This window comes from Cetorhinus maximus, chromosome 17 (assembly GCF_964194155.1).
Source record: "Cetorhinus maximus chromosome 17, sCetMax3.hap1.1, whole genome shotgun sequence".
Taxonomy (NCBI): Eukaryota; Metazoa; Chordata; class Chondrichthyes; order Lamniformes; family Cetorhinidae; genus Cetorhinus; species Cetorhinus maximus.
In genome coordinates, this window is record NC_135895.1 from 104,265,545 (window position 1) to 104,288,249 (window position 22,705).

Genomic DNA, 22,705 nt, shown 5'->3' on the forward strand with positions numbered 1-22,705 from the left:
AGGGCTTTTAAACCCATTAATGGCACAATTAAGTGGGATTTTTCGCTGTCATTCCACCATTACGGTTGGCCGGTGGGCAAATCGGCCAGGCGGCCTTTGCATTTTTCTGGAAAGCTCATCCGAGGGTGGGATGGGGTTTCCGAGATTAATTTTAAAAAAAGTAAAAATGATTGGGCACAATTTTCAGCATCCGTACGTTTAGGTGACTCATTCTGATACGTGAGTATTTTTCCCAGATTTTAAAATCTGTTTTAATTGAATTTAAATTCTTCAGTTCCCTGAGACAGCTTCTTCACTCTGAGACCCTCTCTCCCTCGGTCTGAGTCCCGCTCTCCCTCTCACTCTGAGACCCGCTCTCTCCCTCTCACTCTGAGACCCGCTCTCCCGCTCGCTCTGAGACCCACTCTCCCTCTCACTCTGAGACCCACTCTCCCCCTCACTCTGAGACCCGCTCTCTCCCTCACTCTGAGACCCGCTCTCTCCCCCTCACTCTGAGTCCCGCTCTCCCCCTCACTCTGAGACCCACTCTCCCTCTCACTCTGAGACCCACTCTCCCTCTCACTCTGAGACCCGTTCTCTCCCTCTTACTCTGAGTCCCGCTCTCCCCCTCGGTCTGAGACCCGCTCTCCCCCTCACTCTGAGACCCGCTCTCCCTCTCGGTCTGAGACCCACTCTCTCCCCCTCGGTCTGAGACCCGCTCTCCCCCTCGGTCTGAGACCCGCTCTCCCCCTCGGTCTGAGACCCGCTCTCCCCCTCGGTCTGAAACCCGCTCTCCCCCTCGGTCTGAGACCCGCTCTCCCCCTCGGTCTGAGACCCGCTCTCCCTCTCGCTCTGAGACCCACTCTCCCCCTCGGTCTGAGTCCCGCTCTCCCCCTCGGTCTGAGACCCGCTCTCCCCCTCGATCTGAGACCCGCTCTCCCCCTCGGTCTGAAACCCGCTCTCCCCCTCGGTCTGAGATCCGCTCTCCCCCTCGGTCTGAGACCCGCTCTCCCTCTCCCTCTGAGACCCACTCTCCCCCTCGGTCTGAGACCCGCTCTCCCCCTCGGTCTGAGACCCGCTCTCCCTCTCACTCTGAGACCCGCTCTCCCCCTCGGTCTGAAACCCGCTCTCCCCCTCGGTCTGAAACCCGCTCTCCCCCTCGGTCTGAGACCCGCTCTCCCCCTCGGTCTGAGACCCGCTCTCCCTCTCACTCTGAGATCCACTCTCCCCCTCGGTCTGAGTCCCGCTCTCCCCCTCGGTCTGAGACCCACTCTCCACCTCGGTCTGAGACCCGCTCTCCCCCTCGGTCTGAGACCCACTCTCCCCCTCGGTCTGAGACCCGCTCTCCCCCTCGGTCTGAGACCCGCTCTCCCCCTCGGTCTGAGTCCCGCTCTCCCCCTCACTCTGAGACCTGCTCTCCCCCTCACTCTGAGACCCGCTCTCCCCCTCGGTCTGAGACCCGCTCTCCACCTCGGTCTGAGACCCGCTCTCCACCTCGGTCTGAGACCCGCTCTCCCTCACACTCTGAGACCCGCTCTCCCCCTCGGTCTGAGACCCGCTCTCCCTCTCACTCTGAGATCCACTCTCCCCCTCGGTCTGAGTCCCGCTCTCCCCCTCGGTCTGAGACCCACTCTCCACCTCGGTCTGAGACCCGCTCTCCCCCTCGGTCTGAGACCCACTCTCCCCCTCGGTCTGAGTCCCGCTCTCCCCCTCGCTCTGAGACCCACTCTCCCTCTCGCTCTGAGACCCACTCTCCCCCTCGGTCTGAGACCCGCTCTCCCCCTCGGTCTGAGACCCACTCTCCCCCTCCGTCTGAGACCCACTCTCCCCCTCGGTCTGAGACCCGCTCTCCCCCTCGGTCTGAGACCCGCTCTCCCTCTCACTCTGAGACCCGCTCTCCCCCTCACTCTGAGACCCACTCTCCCTCGGTCTGAGACCCGCTCTCCCCCTCGGTCTGAGTCCCGCTCTCCCTCTCACTCTGAGACCCGCTCTCCCCCTCGGTCTGAGTCCCGCTCTCCCCCTCGGTCTGAGACCCGCTCTCCCTCTCACTCTGAGACCCGCTCTCCCTCTCACTCTGAGACCCGCTCTCTCCCTCGGTCTGAGACCCGCTCTCCCTCTCACTCTGAGACCCGCTCTCCCCCTCGGTCTGAGTCCCGCTCTCCCCCTCACTCTGAGACCCGCTCTCCCCCTCGGTCTGAGACCCGCTCTCCCTCTCACTCTGAGACCCGCTCTCCCCCTCGGTCTGAGACCCGCTCTCCCCCTCGGTCTGAGATCTGTTCTCCCTCTCACTCTGAGACCCGCTCTCCCCCTCGGTCTGAGTCCCGCTCTCCCTCTTGCTCTGTGTCTCGCTCTCCCCCTCGGTCTGAGACCCGCTCTTCCCCTCGGTCTGAGATCCGCTCTCCCCCTCGGTCTGAGACCTGCTCTCCCCCATGATCTGAGACCCGCTCTCCCTCTTGCTCTGTGTCTCGCTCTCCCCCTTAGTCTGAGACCAGCTCTCCCCCTCCCTCTGAGGCCTGCGCTCTTTCTCTTGCTCCAAGGCCCACTCTCCCTCTTGCTCTCGCCCTGGTGCCTGGAACATACCTAGAAAACTTAATTTCCCACTGGTTTCTGCTCATTCAATCTGTGGCTGCTTGCTCCCTGCATTGGGCCAATCAGCAGCAAATCCTGGGAAAAACCAGCCTCTGATTGGATGAGTAGCTTTACAGCCTTTATCAAATGTAAGTCAGTTGAATGTCCAAGAAGCTTGGCAGGCCGAGTCCAGAGGCCTCAGGGACCACAATGTGGCTTGTAGGCTGCAAGTTCGGCAAGCCTGATCTAGGGTCATGAGGAGAAGAGGTAGTGTGATCAATATTCCAATTCCCACATATATCCTGAATTGGCTTACCATTAAATTGCGGACTGTTATCCATAATGATCTCTCTAGGCACACCAAACAAACTGAAAATAGAATGTAGAGTGTGCGTGACAGTTGTGCTTGATGTATTGTGCAATTGTTGATTGACTGGGTACTTGGTAAAGTAACTGATGATGATGAAGTAGTCAGTGCCATGTACTTGAAAGGGGTCCGATGCAATTTTGGACCAAGGATGGGTAAGAAATTCATGTCGAATCAATAGTGCTTTGTGCTTAATTGGCATATGGTCTTGACATGCTTCACACTCCTTGACGAGAACTTCAATGTAATTGTTCATACTGGCCAATCGACTGTGTCTCTTGCAAGTCTTCTCATCCGACCTATTCCCATGTGTGAGTGATGAAGTTGTTGAAGAATATCAGGTTGCAAAGATTCCGCTATGATGATCTGCCTGCCTTTAAAAATGACTCCCTGGGAGATGCCTATCTTGTCCCGATAAGGCCAAAAGATTCTCAAGTGTTTGTGGACATGCTGAATTGAATCAGGCCACCTTGCAATGATTCCATAGTTTCTGGAGTGAAGAATCTTTCATTGTTTCTTCTTGTAGCTGCTGGCATTTGTGTTGTGCAAAATGTACCAAATCAATTTGGAGAACATCTTCAAGTTTGATGTCAATGAAGTCAGCTTGTAGATCTAAGGATATAGTTTCTGTTTTCGCTGGGTTAGGCAATCTGCTAGTGTATCCAATGTGACTATCAAACTACCTGGCTTATACCTAATCTCACAGTCACAACCTTGAATCTCTGTCTAGAGACGTTGCGATCTTGGCAGTGCACTGGTCAATGGCTTTTACCAAATCATCTCCAGTGACTTATGATCAGCCTCTACCACAAATGTTTTGTCAAATTGATAGGTATGAAAACGCATGATTCCAACCCTGAGGCGAATGTTTCCCACTTGATGTTGGAGTAGTTGGATTGTGTTACGGACAGAGATTTTGAAGCAAGTGCAGTCAGTTTGCCTTTTTTGTAATGTGCATGTTCCCAGACCTTTCTGTGAGGCATCTATCTCCACGGTAGTTGGGCAGAATTTTACATCCCATGGGTGGGCACCGCGCCCGACTCAATCAGATGTTAAATCGCACGAGAAGACGTTGTGCAAGCGTCCTGACATCATTACGCACTTAGGCGATATTTCGCTCAGTGGACGGTGCTAAAGTCGGAAGCACGCCTGCCGCTAATAAAGAAGTCAATTAAGCCTATTAACAGCGCAACTGACTCCGGTTTTTTGTTACAGTTGGCGTACGGGCAAATCGACCAGGCAGCCTTTTATTTTTCATCAAGCCTCAGCCAAGGTTGGGGTGAAATCTCCATGATGAAAAAAGTGCTGTCCAGAGGAATTTATTTTATTTTTTATCAACCATTTTTAGGTGATTGATTATGATGCATGGGCGCTTTTTTCAGCTTTTAAAATCTTTATTTCAACTTTTTCAGGTCTGCAGCTCCCTGAGGCTGTTTTCTGCCTTCAGGGAGCTTTCTTGCAGAGCTCACCCACGCCTGCGGAAACATCATTGCCAGCCCTCTTCCTGCCCCAACCCCGGCAGCGCTGAGAATTTCAGTGCACGTTTCACACTGGCTGGCTGTTCATTAGCCAACCAGCGTGAAATCGCAGTCGGGGACCAATCGCGGTCGGCTGTCCATTTACCGACTGCTCCCGGGCCTGCCGACAGGGCACACCCGCCAAAGGTCAAATTCAAGTCATTGCCTCCCCCGGATCATAAAATTGCAATGCCAATGCTTCTGATAATGACTGGTTTAGTACTTCGAAGAGGTATTGGTGCTCTTTGCCACAGGAAAAGCATGTCCCTTCTCTCAGCGATGAAGAATTTTGAGTGAAATTGCGAATGTATAGAGACAAGAAATTAAAGAGATCTTGATATCTTCAAAGATCGTCCTTATCTTGAGGAGTTGGCATGGCCTTAATATCATTTATTTTACTTGGATAGGGACGCATGCTAGCACTGGAATAAATAGAACCAAAGAAATTAGCCTACTGCATATTGATGTTGCATTTCAGACTGGTAAACACCAAATCCTTCATTACATGCTGGTCACATCAATAAGTGCAGATTATGGTCATTTTCTTGCTTTATTCTGCCCACTACAGCAATATCATCTGCGATACAGATACAACCTGGTGCCCAGCATGTAATGCAGTCCACGTGACCCTCAAAGAGATCCTGGCTAACTGATAGCCTGAAAGGAAGTCATTGAAATCAGTATCATTGGAATGTAGTAAGCTCTTGGGACTTCTCTGCATGATGCACTGACCAGTAACCAAACTTGGCATCAAGCTTCAAGAAGAATTTTGCACCTGCTAATCTTGGATTTAACTCTGCGAATGTGGGTATTTTGTAAGGACAATGTTTCAAACTGCATTTGAACATCATGGATTGAGGCATACTCTCAATGATCCATCCTTCTTTAAGCTCTTGAACCCTTCTAATGATTCTGTCTTTTCTCCATTTTGTCTAGTTTTACCTTCAATTTGTCTTATATGTAGATGCTATGCTTACTTGGTGGATCAATTGACAGACTTGCATTCTCCTGCAAGTGTAATGTTGCAGCTCCCTTGAAACTGCCAATTTTGTTGTAACATTCTGGATATTTTGATGTTAGGACATGAACGAGATGATAGGAGTAGCTTTTGAGGTTGATCTGCCTTGAGATGTCTGGCTGACTCCATGGTTTGTTACTAGTGTGAGGTCATGACATGCCAGTAGATCTGCAATCGCTGGGCCTTTAGTTTCCATGATATAGAACATGTGTGACACACAGGAGAATTGATTGTACTTGCAATCCAGGACTATGGATCCTGAACATGGAATTAATGAACCGTTTATGCTTAAAGTTTCACACTAGTAGGTTTTGCCATTGCCTTCCATTTCTGTGGATACATTTCTTTTAGAATTTGCAAAGGTAGTATGTTGGCACTTGCCCTGTGTCAATCTTGGCCAATAATGGATAGTTACTCATTTTCTTAGGACAGATAATTTGAATCTTCGAAAACACCTTGGACTGTTTGATGGCATCTATGTTTCCTATGAGTTTGTCAGTTTGCAACATATGTTCACTATTCTTTGTCTTGTCGTACACATCATCATCACTTTCTGGTTTGTCAGTCACCTCATGTATATGTTTCTGATGGGATACCAGATTCTTATTGCTTGAAGGTACCCATTGTGGTTAGTATTTGGATCAGTGCACGGCTCTTTGTAGCTGGATCAGCCTTTACTCTAGTGCACTGCCACTTCCAATGGCCCTTTCTGCCACATGTCTTGCAGAATTGATGGAAAGCTGGGCATTCCCTGTTGCATGCAGAAGGCCACACCTTCCACATGTCTTGTTATTTTGGGTATTCTAATGAGTGTGTCACAATTGTGGCTGTACTTAGGACCTCTAAGCTTCATCGACCTGCGAGGATTGCTTCTTACTTACATCGATCCTTGAATAACTCTTCAATGCTATATGCTTTGGGCTTGTCCAGCAGATCTTGCTGGATCACTTCCATGAGAGTGGATGCGATCACCACCTCAACAATCCTGCCTGCTTGCTCTGTGTTTGAAAAATCACAGCATTTAGCCTTTTCTCTGCTTTTGCTGACTGAGTGGTCGATGGATTCTGTAGACTGTTGTCAAAATGATATGAAATATAGTTGATAAATATGGAACTTTAATCTGACTCTGAACTGGTCTTCCAATGTAGTCCAGATCGTTTAGGGATCCTTTGTTTCTTCTGCTGTTAATCCTGACTTGTTCAGCCTGTGTAGGCCTTTATTCCCAATCACAAGGCAAATTTTGATGGCTTCATTGTCTGATTCAGACACACCTGAATCAAGAAACGATAACTCTGTACACTGTTTAAATATTTTGAATTCAGATAGTAGGTCAGCTGCTTCCCAAATCAAACTGGGGAGTTTTGTGGACATTTTGACAATATCACTTTGACCTTCCTTCTGTAGGATCTGGGATGATTGTTGTTGTATCCGCTTCGCAACCTTCTCTGGCTCAATTTTTATGACTTTATTTTTTTGTTTGACTCTCTCTTCCTCGCTATCGAGCCAGCCCACACACTGGTCACTCACCTTTCCCGACTTAGCTAACCCAGTGCTGGTCCTCTCAATGGGCTGTCCCACTCACTAACTGACAGGCTATGTGCTACAGTTTCACTACGAGGGTTCCATCTGCTTACCAGCTCTTTATTTAAGCAGTATCTCTGTACTGTGTCTTCAAGACTTCTTCAGAGTTACCTGCTGCATTCTCAACACTCTCCAATGCTGTGACTTTGTCGCAGTCTGACCAAAACATCAAGAGTCATCTCATGCCATGTAGCATGATCTAAAGCAATTGACCATATTATACCTGTGCTCAATCTTGCTGCCACACTGTTTTATCACCAGTAAACACCATGTGGTGTTTTTATAATGATATAAAGGTACCAATCACTCATAAAGGATTGGGTAAACATGTTGTGGATTCATTTATTAAGACTAGACATGTGAGAACAGTTATACATGGGTATAAAACTTGAAGACATCAGAGCTGTGTGTGTGTGCTCTGGTCAAAGGAAAAGTGAAACAAAGCCTGGATCACATGACACATTTCCCTTCTAGTAATGTCATGCTGATATCCCTTAAAGGCATTACAACACCATCCAATATCCTTCTGATGTCAGAGAGTTGATGATGTCTATGCAATATGTGAATGGAGGAGATCACTAATGTGGGGGTGCTGAGTGGTACAAAGCAATGGAATGATCTAAAATACTCATCCTTGCGTTTAAGTCCCTCCTTGGCCTCATCCCTCTCTACCTGTGTAATCTATCTCCGTGTCGGTGGGTACAGCAGCATAATGATTATGTTACTGGACCAGTAATCCAGAGGCCTGGACTAGTGAGACATGAGTTCCAATCCACTATGGCATCTGGGGAATTTAAATTCGATTAATTAAATAAAATCTGGAATAACTAGCCTCAGCAATGATGACTATGACATTACTGGATTTTTATAAAACCAATCTGGTTTACTAATGTCCTTTAGGGTAGAAAATCTGCCATCCTTACCCAGTCTGGCCCACATGTGACTCTACAACCCCAGCAATGAGGTTGACTCTTAACTGTCCCCCGTAAGGGCCTAGCAAATCACTCAGTTCCATTTAAGAAAGCGGCTCACCACCACACGGGCAATTAGGGATGGGTAATAAATGCTGGCCTTACCAGCGATGCCCACATGCTGTGAATGAATAAAAAGCCTCCTTCTTTGCAACAACCCACCCATCCTGAATTCTTTCTTCTTCTCACTTCAGTCTCTTGTGTAATCCCTGCTCCGTTGCCCAGCCCCATCTCACTTCCTTCAACCTTTCTGGATTTCCACCTGCTTCTCCTTGTTTCAGATCTTCCTCAATGATCAATTCTTTGACCAAGTTTCTAGTCACACCTCCGATATCCAGGCAATCCAATATGATCAAGTGCAGTAGGAGGAATACCTATCCAACTGCATCCCCTCCCCACTCCCAACCCTTGCTGATATCTGGTTTCTTGGCCAATATTCTGGCCTAGGAGTGTAATCTTCACCTTTGAACTTTGGCAGAGAGTGGGGGTACAGTATTCAATCACAGAGGAAGTTGATCCTTGTTTTGCTAATACATCGCATGATAAAAGAAATTTGCTGTCACTCCAATTGCTTCAATTATTGAAATTAACTGCTGTAACAAAAAAGTCTTTGAGGGCATTAAACAAATCAGGTGGGCAAATGGGAATGACGTTTTCTGTTTGGTAATGGAAGGGTGTGCAATTAGTTAAATGGCCAGTGAGATATCATCATACTCTGGTCTCAAAGGACCTTATAAATAGAGATTGGTTGCTGTTTCTATGGTTTAGCATGTCATTTGAACCCTGAATTTACTACAAATATGCAACATATTCTAGGTTTCCCTTAGAGAACTCGATTTGTACTGCAATATTATAGCAATGCATCAACTAATCTTCCTATGCCCTACTTGCATTACAACGCTGCTGCTCATGCTAACTGTGAGTCTGACAGCTGTGCCATTTGGTAAGCGAGCATCTCCTGCTTGGTCAGAAGGAACCAAATCCAACCAAGGAAGGGGCTTTTCTGAGCTGTCCAGAAACAGGAACAACCCAACAATCACATAAGCACTGTCATCAGAGTGAATGGGCTTGCCATCTATTTTTAGTTGATTTGAGGGATTCAGATCATGCAAGTACTTCTCACATTTGTTGGGAAAGGTCCAACAGAAATAAGTCAAACCATAAATTTGCACTTTTCTCATTGCTCCAATGGAGTTAAATCTACCCCATGATGAAAAGGAGACAGATTCCATTGTGACAATAGCGTCCGCCATGTTACTGAATGAAGATTAATTTCACTCGCCTGGGACACTCAGCTTAAAATATGTGTCCTAAACACTTGCTGAAACAAGAAGCAAAATGGTGTTGGAATGGCAGCATAATAATAGAAATGATGGAAACGCTCAGCATCTGTGGAGAGAAGGGAATTGTTAACATTTCAGGTCTTGTGATATTAGGAAAAAGGATAGGATTTTAAGGTTTTATGACTCTGACAAACAATGGTCTAACCAGTGGTCCTTAAAGATGGAGGCCACCTATCAAAATGGTAAGTAATTTCTTGAGTTTTTATAGAATTGCTGTCAGCCTGTGCTAGCCTTCCTTGGTTTACTATCTACATACCGGCCCACCTCCCCCCCCCCAATGATCTACCTGTGTTCTGGCTAGGTGTTGGAGCTGACTGAATCTCCAACGAATCCAATAGGGAAGTGACATTAAGACGCTTGATTTGTATGTCAGAGGTCCGCGACCCAAATTTCCAGCGAGGTGCAGCCCTCATCTACATTCCAATCACATTGCCCAATTTCCCCTCCTTTCTGGCACCGTTCCAATGTCTTGCCTACAGTATCGATGACACCTTTCCACAGAATCACCCTTGGAGTTTAGCTTTCATTGACCGGTAATATTCACAGGTAAAATGCAAAGCTTGAGTCTCAGTCTGAGCTTGGTTAGTCATCTGTTAAAAACCTTTCTATTTTCCAAGCTGACTTTCCAGGATTTTCACTTATTAAGAGTGAGCATGTGGTTAGTGCTGAAGAGTTGACAGAGGCAGACAATCCGGTTCTTGGGTTTCCCCATTATACTCCTCAGGATCAAGCTGAGCTCCAGCTCTGATAACATTGGACTATGGTCACCCTCACACCTTCCTCTTAGTTTACCACCTTTTTGTGTTTGGTTATATTCATTCAGCTGTTTGGTCATAATGTTTGTGTTCAAGGCAGAGTCACCAGTCAAACCTGTGCTTGACAAATGAATTGAATGCATTATTGCAGGAGTAGAATGCTCAGGGTTAATATACGTTTCAGGCTTTTAAAAAAAACCTGACTATAGAAAGATAATGACCAAATTGGATGCATTGATAGTACGAAAAATATTAAACATTTTGTGAACCTTGACCCTCATTTAAATGCGAGTAAATATCTGGCCTGTCCATGATCTCAGGCACAATAAAGGACAGACATCGGGCCCGATTTTAACTCTGAAAGTGAGTGGGCATTGATTGGGTTCAAATCGAGGCCTTCATCGCAGCATCAAAGATGATGTGCTATGTGCCATTTCACTGCATTAATCCCAGCCCATAATTTTACATCACATAGACTGGAACAGAAGGATAGCAGTTCTCTTTTTTGATTTGACTGGTTTGACTCAGGACTGACAGGTCAGAGAACTTGATCCATTGTGTGTAACACTGAACAGAAAGTGAGGTCGATTTTTGACTTGTCAGTCATAAAGCTATCTGTGGGAATGAAAATAGTGCAGTTGCTCTGACACAGCACAATCCATAATGTCAGTAGTAAGTTGAAAAGCTATTTTAATGGATTTGAAATCTGGAGAACATTAAACCCTATCTTAGTACAGTTTTATAAATATCCAGCTTTTTATGGACAAATTCCCAACCGTTCATTGTTTTGTTTTTAAATTTGTTCCTTTATTTTGAACACTGGCCACAATCTACATAGTAAACCAGAGCAAGGAAAACAGTCCCACATTCAAATCTGGTTATCTGAGTTTAGTGACTGAAGAAACACAGAAGGAGAAGTTTTTTGGCAAGCGAAAAGACAAAGTAGAAATTACAGTTGTAAGGTAAAAGAACCTAGCCCTCCAAATGGTGCAAGTTTCTACATCTGTTCATGCCCCTTGTAAGTTTTGGTGGCAAGGCTGGTATTTATTGTCCCTCCCTAGTCCTCCCAAAAAGCTGAAGGGGACCTTCCACTTCAAACATTGCAGTCCATGTGCTGATGCTGCTCCTACCATGGTGTGTGGTATGGAATTCACACACACATGTACACACACAAACACATACACATGTACACACACACACACATACACACACACACATAAACACACACACACGTGCACACACACCCAAACACACATGTACACACACAAACACACACACACACCAACAACAGGCCTCTGGCACCAGGACTGTAAAGTAACAATGTGACAAATATAGTCTTACTGGAGGCTTCACTGCAAAAATAATTACTAGGTAAAAACAACAATAACTTACATTTATATGGTGCCTCCAACATGGTAAATCTTCCCAAGGTGCTTCACCGGAGTGTTACCAAACAAAATTTGACACTGAGCCATATGAGAAAATATTAATACAAAAGCAAAATACTGTGGATGCTGGAAATCTGATTTTAAAAGAATGTTAGAAATATTCAGCAGGTCAGGCAGCATCTGTGGAGAGAGAAACAGAGTTAACATTTCAGATCGGGCCATCCTGATAAAAGGTTATCTCACCCTGAAACATTCGGCGGAATGTTCCACTCTGAAGTCTAAATTTGGTAGTGGGCACGGATGTCGGAGAGTTTTCCACTGGGGGAGTTGGTGGGGGTGGTGGTGATGGTGGGATGATGGACTACGCGCGGTCTTACATTGTTTAGCTCATAACCTATGCATCTGCGTGGAGCAGTTGAATCTCATTGCAGGCCGGGCAGGAAGTCACCCTCCTTGCCGTTACTTCATGGGGCCAAAGGTCCATGGGCCATATTGAAAGGGTATCTGGACAGCCTGCCTCCCACGTCCAGCCTTGGCACAGCTTTTGCGACCGGCACCTGATACAAGACAAGTTGTAAACGGCCCCCAGGGGAGTGAAAGCAGCATCTACTCACCTCAAAGTCGTGGAAGAAGTCAAGCGCGCCCGGGTGCACGTCACTTATATACAGCCGTAAAAGTGAACATTCTACTTTCCCGCTGGCAGGGAGCTTAATTTGGAGGGGGAGCTTAATTCCAGTGAGGAAGCCTTTTAATAAGCACGTATGACTTGCCGATGCATGCAAAAGGGCTTCCCGACATTGTCCATCAGGAAACTTGACCCGTCTTTAAAGTCCCGAGAACAGGATTCCAACAGTTCATCCCGCCGTCGGGAATCTGATTTTTGGCCTCCCACCAAATTAGGCTCCTCTGCCCACCGCACACTGCTGCTGGTGGGACCGGATAATTCCGCCCATTATCCCTGTTTCTTCCTGCATTTTTCGTTTTGATTTAAGGAAATATTAATTCAGGTGACCAAAAATTTGGTCAAAGTGGTGGATTTTGAGGAGCAACTTAATGAAAGAGAGAGAAGTAGAGAGGCAGTGAGGTTTATGGTGGGAATTCGAGAGTGTAGGGCTTAGGCAGCTGAAGGTTTGGCATCAATGGTGGAACGAAGGGAATTAGAATATCCAGGAGGCCAGAATTGGAGGCTCACAGGTCTCAAAGGGCAGTAGGATTGGAGAAGGTTACAGAGGAAGGGAAGGGTAAGGCCACAACAATATAAACATTTGAGGTAGAATTTTCGGTTGGTGGGCGGCTGCGAACGGTGGGCCTGGGAGCAGCCAGGGAATGGACCGCTGACCGCGATCGGCTCCTGGCCACAATTTCACGCTGGCTGGCCAATTAACAGCCAGCCAGCATGAAAGGCATGCCAAGGAGCTCAGCGCTGCCAGGGCAGGGGCGGGAGGAGGACGAGCGTTGAAGTCAGCATGGGCGCAGGGGAGCATGGGAGGAGGGCTCCCTGAAGGCAAAGAGCTGCCCCTGGGAGCTGACAACTTTAAAATCAATGAAAACAGAACTCAAAATCAGGAAAGACTGTCCACACATCAGAATGAGTCACCTCAACACATGGATGATGAAAACTTTTTCAAAACATTTTAATACTTAAAAAATTTAATCACGGAAACTTCATCCCGCCTTTGGTTGAGATTTCCTCAAAAATGTCATTAGGTTGGACGGGCAGCGAGAAATCGCCATCAATTGCTACTTTAAAGGCCTTAATAGGCCTCTTAATTGTCAGCGGCTGCACTGCTGACTCTCATGCGCACCCGCCGACTGAAATATCGTGCAAGTGCGCGATGACATCGGGCAAGCGTCTCGATGTCATCGCACAGTCTTTTACGCCCAATTGGGTTGGGCATGCACCCGCCCACGGGGTGTAAAATCCTGCCCCTGGAGTAATAGATGGTTCCGATAAAAATTGTGCCTTCGAAATTCTCTTCATTCTCATGGGGTTGGATCACACAATAAGAAGTCCTGCACCTTATATTCAGGCATGTATCTGTACTGCTCAATATCTAAAGACACAATGGTGTAATCGAGGAAATGATAACTCCCTTTGTGATCTGAACCTATTCTTGTATTGCACATTCCCACCCCCACCTCATGCGCCTTTCTCAAGTATTTTTGCAAACAGATTGCAAACATTTTAGTTGGACAAAGTCAGCTACAAAGCATTAAGCTCCTTCATTTGACACACAGAATGTAAACATTTGGCGTGACTTTATAATCAAAACACCCTCTCATCAATTAACCTCTCCCTTTGAATTAAACAAACAATAAATCATGCAGTAAAAACAGAAAGTTATGGAAATACTCAACAGTTCTGGCAGCGTATGTGGAGAGAGGAACAGAGCTAATGTTTCAAGTCAAATAATTCTGAAGAAGAGTAATATTTGAATTGAAATATTAAATCTCTTTCTCTCTTCACAGATGCTGTTTTTATTTCAGATTTCCTCCATCTGTAGTATTTTGCTTCACCATGCAGCTCTGGCTTGGGTTAAAAACATTTGTCAGTGATGAAGCAGACCAAGGCTTAAATTGCCTAAGCCTTCCTTTCAGAAAACTATCTCCTCTGATTTCCCCATGTCACTCATTTCGCTCCGTCTTTCTCCTGGATAGGGAATTACTATCTGACCTCTGACCCTCTCCTATCTGTGGATTGGTCAGTAAGATTGGCATTTCTTCCCTTTGGGTGTGAGCACCTAGAACTCACCTCCTGCTATCCGTAAAAGCAATTTGACATGATAAATCTGGGCTCAGTCAATTGACTCATTATTAAAGTGCCTTAGGATGTTTTATTATGTTAAAGGCACTGTATAAATGTAAGTTGATGTTGGTGTTATTGACTCAGTTCAAAGTGGCTGAGCAACTGTTCTGTCTGACTTTAATAACTAACCACTCACCCCACACGTCTCTCCCCTCACTGCCACATTACAAGACTGCTATGCTCATTTTAATCCAATGAGAACTTTTAATTTAAAGGTAACATTTTTACGATAAATCATATCTTCCAATTGAGTGGAATGGTTTAAAGTGCCAGAATATGCAGGCATATTGTGATATCCCTGATACAATCCTGCCATTTCCCTGTGATTTTACAATGCACTGGCTGGGTTTTTGCTTTTCCAAAATTTCCAACATGGGCAAAGATTCATCTCTCTGGCAAAGCTGCACAAATAGTGACAGTGTGCTGTTTCTGGTGAATGTTCATTGGAGTACTGTGTTACAGAGTGTGCACAAAATAATGCAAAAACTACAGCCTTATACCTTCATTCAATTCACACGTTAAGTGTTTAAGGCAGAAATCCCATGGGGATTTCACCGGCCCATTGGCAGGTGACGAGCAGAACCCATAGTAAAATGGCAGTGGTTATGCCAGTCTCTGTACTTTCCAGAAATTTCCTGGCTTCTTTCTACCTGTGGCTCACAGAGTAAATGAAGGCCAGAGGAGGAGTCCCCTGCACCCCTCCCCCATGGCCACAGATCTCACTCCTCAGTCGTTGCCAGGAGTAGCAGCTGGTGCCTCGATTGAGAGGAGCTTCGCAGCCTCTGGAAGGATCTATTTGGGTAGCTAGGTAGGACCCAGGCCAGGGAAGGACCTCCAAAATCTTAACAGTCCTTCCAGGGACCAGTAGGACCATTGGTGATATCAGTGGTGACACTCCTTAATCAAATCTCTGAGCTGTACAGGATGAGGTCAATTTTATCAACATGAAAATGTTATCTCAGTGTCACCCTCCTCTAAATAACACAAATTTCTTCCACATCATCCTTTTTGAAGTAAAACTGAGGGAGATCACTTAGCCACATTTTTTTTTGTTCTTGCTCAGAACATTTGCCATGATCTCCACAGAGCAGCCCACACACATGTAAGAAGTTCATCTCCTGTCACCAGCTCTATCAGTTTGTCCGCCCCATGAACAGATGGTGGTCAGATATATCCTCACAAAGCTAAAATGGAAATACAAAGGGGGCAAGCGGATGATTAACTCAATGACAAGAATCATTACATGATGACTTCATGGACTGAGCAGGGCCCCCTCATGTTGGAAATCATCAAATTAAAGACATTGTTGGTTTATTTTCCATCATTACTTTTCTTCCTAGATCACCAGGATCTTCCCACTCCAGCTGAGAGAATGGGTAGCTGAGTATATTCTCGGGTTGCACTGACATTGCCGTAGCTTTAGGGAGGTGAGGTTCACTTAAGCTCCCTGTTGCTTTTCCTTCCTTCCCTTTGGGCAGCAGCTCAAACCTGTCATGTGCTTTATTCCAGGCAGACGTGACTGGAAAGTAAAGAAGGGCTTAAACCTAATGAGCATCTTTCACGGTCTGAGGATGCCTCAAAGCGCTTTACAGTCGATGAAGTGATTTTGACGTGTAACTTGAAGGGGAGTTACTGGCGTCATGTAGGAAATGTGACACCCAAATTGTGGACAGCAAGATCCCACAAGAAGAATGACCAGAATATCCCTGTCTAGTGATGTTGGTTGAGGGATTGACCAGGACACTGGGGAGAACTTCCCTGCTCTTCTTTAAAACAGTGCGGCGGGATCTTTTATGTTCACTTGAAAGGGGAGATGGGAACTCGGCGATTAGGAGGTCACCGTGAGGAATATGGAAGGCGAGGCAATTCCTGCATCTGTGCCCTGCCGAGCACTGCTTCAAAGTGTTATATGACCAGGTATAAATGATTTTCTGTTCCTCTTCTTCTTAACGCACACTCTTAGCGACACTGCTTTAGTCAGCTTTCACATTGGCCGGCCCCTTCTGCTGGTAAGTTAGGTTCTGAGCTATGGGCCTTCTCAGGCTGTTGTTGCTGTTGCTTCATGTACACAATGGCCAAGATTGAATGTCAGTCAGGGCACAGCGGGTAAATGCCATGGATGGGCTGGTACTGAACTGTTTCTGACCAGGATGGCCACAGTTTAATTCCTAGTCTGTCTGAGTTATCTGATAATGGCTGGGGTAGCAGTGGGTGGAGTGACGGTGGTGGTGGTGGGGGGTGGGGTGGTTTGTACCGAGTACATCAATGGGCCCTGAACTTCTGCATAAAAGGGTGAAAATCAACAAAGGTAGGGGATCATTTTCAACTTGCCGTCCTGGTCAGTAACCCGATGGAGGGGTTCACATGCCCATTTTAGAACGGAAATGAAAATCGAGTGGGTCCTACAACAGGTTAGGATTGCCAGCTGACCACCAAGGTGGTCAATGAGCTTGTGGTCACCCAGTGATTCCCCAGGGAAAGCGAACGTTTATGGACATCAGATGAGGATGTTACCAGACTTTCATGCTTTCCCAGTTACCAACACTTACTGTATAGCTTTGCACATGAAGGATCCCTGCCAGAGGGTTAGTGGTGAAACCATAACCTGCATCAGTCAGCTCCTTGAAGAAAAGTTAGACAGAAAATTGGAGAGAAAACAAAAAGAACTTGGGCCTCACTGAATATGAGTATAATGTTAAATTATACCAAAAGGTTGAAATATTTTGCGGGAACAGCTTGCAACTCCACAGGAAGAAGCACTTTCATTCACACAGAGCCACGGTGGTTAAGAATATGACAGGATTATAGTAGTCCGCAGTAAGAAAAAAAAAAGAAAGTAAATGCAACACTTTCACAAATAGTATGTTGAGCTCACCCAGTGGAGAGGGTCTCAAACTGGGAGGTGTCGCCCTGAGGAGGGGTAGGGTTGTAATGAAGCTACCAGGGGAGCTCAAGGAGGACTCCAACTGTAACTGGGATTTAGATCATTCCCTGAAGAGAAAAAAATTCTAGGTCCATGGGGGCAGAGCAAAGGATTGGGACTAATTGAATAGCTCCACTGAAGTGCTTGCACAGATTTAATGGGCTGAATGAATTCCTTCTCTGCTTTATCATTCTATGATACTAACTCACTAACAGCATAAGAACATAACAATGTAAGAAATAGGAGCAGGAATTGGCCATTCTGTCCCTCAAAACTGCTCTGCCATTCAATGAGTTCATTGTTGATCTATCCTCAACTCCACCTCCCCACATTATCCGCATATCCCTTGATTCCCTTAGTATCCAAAAATCTATTCAATGACTGAGCATCCACAGCTGTCTGGGGAAGGGAACTCCAAAGATCCACAACCTGTTAAGTGAAGCAATTTCTCCTCACCTCACTCTGTTCTGACACTGTGACTCTTAGTTCTAGACTCTCCAACCAGGGAAAACATACTCCCAGCATCTACTCTGTCAAACCTGTTAAATGAGTGACTGCAAGCCATCCCATCAACTCATGGCCAGTGTCACGGACAATTGCCCATGATCAAAGTTCTTTTTATATATTTGAGGTTAGTGAGTGTTCTAATCGTCAGAGTGTCTTGTCCCAAGTTAAATAATTTCTAGCTCCAAGCATTTGTGAATTTAAAAATAAAGAAGATTGTTTATTATCCCGCACTCGTCCCAGAGGATTTAACACAACGCCTCACCCATCTATTACACACGAAAAACATAGCTACAGATGAGGAAAAAAACAATACAATTACAACTTGAAATGATTTCATTCTCTTTTGTATCAGGCCTGTAGTTTCTTAGCTGAATTGATGCTGTAGCTGGAATGGAAGTTGGGTAAAAGCAGAGGATTCTCAGTAACCTGCGAGCTTTCTTGCAGTTGAATTGACAGAAAGTCAGTTCTCAGGTGAATTTGAAGGTGGAACAGGTTGGGGGAAAATTCCTTCTCCCTCTTTCAAGGTATAGCTGTTTTATTTTGGCTGCGTTGTCTTGCAGCTGATTCAATGGCTTTTCAGATGGTTTTTCAGATGGAATCTCTCATGGGGTTTCTCTGATCAGAGTAGCTTCTGCTGTAACTTTTAAAACAGGTACAAACATGGCTGCCTTAAGCATGTGATCAACACATGTCCAAAGACTTTCCCAAATAAGGCAGTGGGTTGTGCCGATACACATCTTGTGTTGTGGTCTTTCACACTTTGAGTGTTTTGAGATGAGGGGCCATCACAATACAATGAAAGCTCAATGAGATTTGATTCATATTCGCCCAACACCCATTGAGTTTCAACGTCTCTATTACTCATGGTGAGACAGGAAGATAAACCGGCTGGTATCGTAGCCCTGCTTGTTTACAGTTCATCCTGAACAAAAGGACTTGTGAGGTTCACAAGCGGCTGGGATTTTTCATATGTTAATGAGGTATTTGAGTTCTGGTCTTGTCTGGAACCAATATTGCCAAAGTCACATGATGTGTTAAAAACTGTACATTTAAAAACAAATGAAGCTTTAAATTTGTAATATCTTCATGCCTGTGCTGAGCATGACACTAGTTTCAAAGGGCCCTTTCTGGAAAGTGCAGGTGCATGGGTGTTAGGTGTGGACATGCTGAAATGCAGCTGTGATGCACTTCATGGTTGAATAGTTCTGCAATGCTCACGCTTGGGGATTAGTCATGAAGAACTCCCTCTTGGCTGTGCTATCTGGTGGCAGCTGGGGCTAGTAGGGATAGGAAAAAGCTGGTGAAGAAGAAAACGTATTTCTGCCAAACAGCTAGTATAAACAGAACACTTTGGATGGAATGGAGTATGATCAATAGGGTAAAAAGTCAGACTACACCTAATGGGGAACATCAATAATATTCTATTCCCCCTCCCATACAATATCTCTTGCATCTACAACCAATGAAGAAGAGTGAGGCTTGAATTTATATAAAGCCTTTCATGATCTCAGGGTAATCCAAAGTACTTTGCTTAAGGGAGCGCCCACAATAAGCTGAGGCTTGTAATGGCAGCACACATGAGGAGAGCAATGGGGAAAATACCCAACATTATCAAATACACATCTGTGAAAAAAATTGTGAAAATAGTAACTTGACTCAAGGCCAAGTGCATTGTGAGTATTTACACTATTACTATGTCTGGGCGCACTAGGTGCTGGAAGCCCTAAAAAGGGTGGCAAAAACCTAGTCAGCCCATTCCTGATTCTTTTGTGGCCAATGCCACGTTCAGGAGGACCTATCCATGGGCAACTTGAGAATTCGCCTGATTCAGCTGATGGGCAATTTCACTGAATGGAAATTGGGGCTACATTATGTGCATAAGGCCCTGATTGTCACCTTAGGAAACAAGTGTGGAGTTTTCACTTGCAGGCTGGGGCCATAACGGGATGTTTTTCATTATCTTTGCAGGACCAGGAGGGGCAGGTTCATGAATTTATAAAGAAACTGAAAATAATGTGCAGTGGGTTCCTTCCTCCTTCCACGTATTGACCTTCCCTTGCCTCAACCGCCACTTGACCCCTATCACAAACCTGTTTTAGAGTAGGTTGGGTAATCGTTCTTTGGGTTGCCTCCAATTGTAAAGAACTTAAATTGTAAAGACTGACATGTTGCCAGCTGGCTAATTCTTGCCATGAAGATCATGTGAAAACTGGGAAGTGATAGTTGCTGATGCATTTCTCCTGCTTATCCAGTGTCTAGACAAACAAATCTGTCTATGACCCTCAAATGATTAAAAGGGAAAGTATTCTACACTGTCCCATGCTGTCCGGTAAAGGAGAGGAATATAACCCTACTGTGTCTTTCTGTTACCCATTGTTATCAGGTTGTGCATTGTAGAACTGCTTGAATTCTGGCATTTTGAAAAGAGCTTCTCCTTACATGTCATGATAAAATACTGTTCCAATGATACGCTTAATATATAATGGCCCATAACTTCTAGTCTCTGGAGTGTTGTACCTGGGAGGTACCCCAAAAATGCACAGGGAGACCTCCCCAGAAGTCACCGTCTAAGGACTACATGGGAATTGCCCGGGAAGTTCAAACTTCCATTAGGCAATTAGCTTACACTGGGAACAATCTGACACTCTGGTTTAAATCACAGTCTTCAGATGGTCCTGACTGTCTTGCAGGAATAGTTACTCAGGAAAAGTTAGAAATATTAAAACAACTTCTAACTCCTGGATAACTACAGTACCAACACCCCCGACCCTCCATGGGGCCCCCTGACTACAACCACATCCCTACTGGACTCCCCGACCCCCTGAATAGCCCCACTCCAACTCCAAACGCCTCCGACTACACTTCTGCCTCCCCTTACTCCTACCCTGACTACGCTCCTGGTCCCCTAACTAACCCCATCCCCCGACTACCCACTAGCCCCTCACTACCTTCCCACTGACCACTGACCTCCCCCCACTGGAGACCACCCGACCCTCCCGCCACACTGACCACCCAACACCCGCCCCACGAATCACGCACCACTGAACACCCAACCCTCCGCACCGACCACCGACCACCCAACTCCTCCCCACCCCCCGACCACCTGACCCACCCACCGACCACCCGAGCCACCCCACCAACCACCCGACTATGATAGCCACAAAAGTTCTGGCCCAGTGATATTACATATTAGCAAATGCATAGAACGCGAAAAGGATAAAAGTTGGGGCCAATATAAGATATTCATTGATAAACCCAATATGGAATTCAGGAGAAATTTCTTTGCTTGGAGAATGAGGGATTTTCTAGCACAAGGGGTATTTAAAATGAAAGGCAGTGATGAACTTAAGGAGAAGCTAGGTAAGTATCTGACAGAGAGAGAAATGGAGGTTATCCTTGTAAAATGGAGTGAAGCCGAATGGAAAGGTACTTAAGTGGAGCATAAATACTGGCTTGGATCTGGCTTGTTGCAAATTCTATGCAATTCTATGAATTCATCTGCCGATGTCACAAGAAAGGGTGATCCACAGAAAGGCCTGGATTTCCGTTATCAAGGCGGGTAGCTCGAGTCAGTGCTGCACCTGCCTGGTTAGAGTGGCACCATCTTTGCTCTGGGGGTGGGGGTAGGGTGGTGTGGGTGCAGGGTAGAATCAGGCATGCCGCCCCCAGAAACAGATCAGAGGCAGCCACAGGGGCAGCTGAGCACCGAGACAGGTTGGTTAAAAGGCCCACCTTGGGCTGACAAGTGGCAAGTAACATTTGCGCCACACAAGTGCCGGGCAATGACCATCTCCAACAAGAGAGAATCTAGCCATATGATATTCAAATTTTATTTTATTCATTCATGGGATGTGGGCGTCGCTGGCTGAGCCAGTATTTATGGCCCATCCCTAGTTGCCCTTGAGAAGGTGGTGGTGAGCTGCCTTCTTGAACCGCCGCAGTCCATGTGGTGTAGGTACACCCACAGTGCTGTTAGGGAGGGAGTTCCAGGATTTTGACCCAACGATAGTGAAGGAACATTGATATATTTCCAAGTCAGGATGGTGAGTGACTTGGAGGGGAACTTCCAGATGGTGATGTTCCCATCTATCTGCTGCCTTTGGCCTTCTAGATGGTAGTGGTCATGGGTTTGGAAGGTGCTGTCAAAGGTGAATTCCTGCAGCATATCTTGTAGATGGTACACACTGCTACTATTGTGCGTCGGTGGTGGAGGGGGTGAATATTTGTGGATGTGGTGCCAAACAAGTGGGCTGCTTTGTCCTGGACGGTGTCAAGCTTCTTGAAGTGTTGTGGGAGCTGCACTCATCCAGGCAAGTGGAGAATATTCCATCACACTCCTGACATGTGCCTTGTAGATGGTGGACAGGTTCTGAGGAATCAGGAGGTGAGTTACTTGTCACAGGGTTCCTAGCCTCTGACCTGCTCTTGAAGCCACAGTATTTTTATGGCTAGTCCAGTTCAGTTTCTGGTCAATGGTAACCCCTAGGATGTTGATAGTGGGGGATTCAGTGATGTTAATGCCATTGAATGTCAAAGGGCGATGGTTAGATTCTCTCTTTTGGAGATGGTCATTGCCTGGTACTTGTGTGGAATGAATGTTGCTCGACACTTGTCAGCCCAAGCCTAGGGCAGGAATTTTGGGTTGACAGGTGGGCATGGCGGATGGGCCCAGAAGCAGCCGGGAAACGGTCAGCCACCCACGATCGGCCCCCGACCACAATTTCACTCTGGCTGGCGAGCTCAAAAGTCTGCGCATGCATGGGTGCGAGCATACTGAAAGCTCCCTGAACACAGGGAGCTGAACAATTTTTAAATCAAAAATAAAGATTTTTAAAATGTGAAAAAAATGTCCCGACATGGGACTAACTCACAACAACATAAGCAGAATAACATTTCCATCCAAAATTTGATATTTATTTTATATTTAATTGTGGAAACCTCATCCCGCCCGTTGATGAGGTTTGCTAAAAAATCAAAAAGCC

General features: G+C 46.1%; 1 long non-coding RNA gene across 1 annotated transcript in view; it reads left to right on the forward strand.

The window, feature by feature from the left end:
• The first annotated feature begins 16,081 nt into the window (after nucleotides 1-16,081).
• The window catches only part of LOC144692793 (uncharacterized), a 31,439-nt gene continuing 24,815 nt past the window's right edge, over nucleotides 16,082-22,705 (forward strand). Inside the window, exon 1 of the long non-coding RNA XR_013579394.1 lies at nucleotides 16,082-16,210. This is a non-coding gene — a long non-coding RNA (uncharacterized LOC144692793). The remainder of the gene's footprint in view (nucleotides 16,211-22,705) is intronic.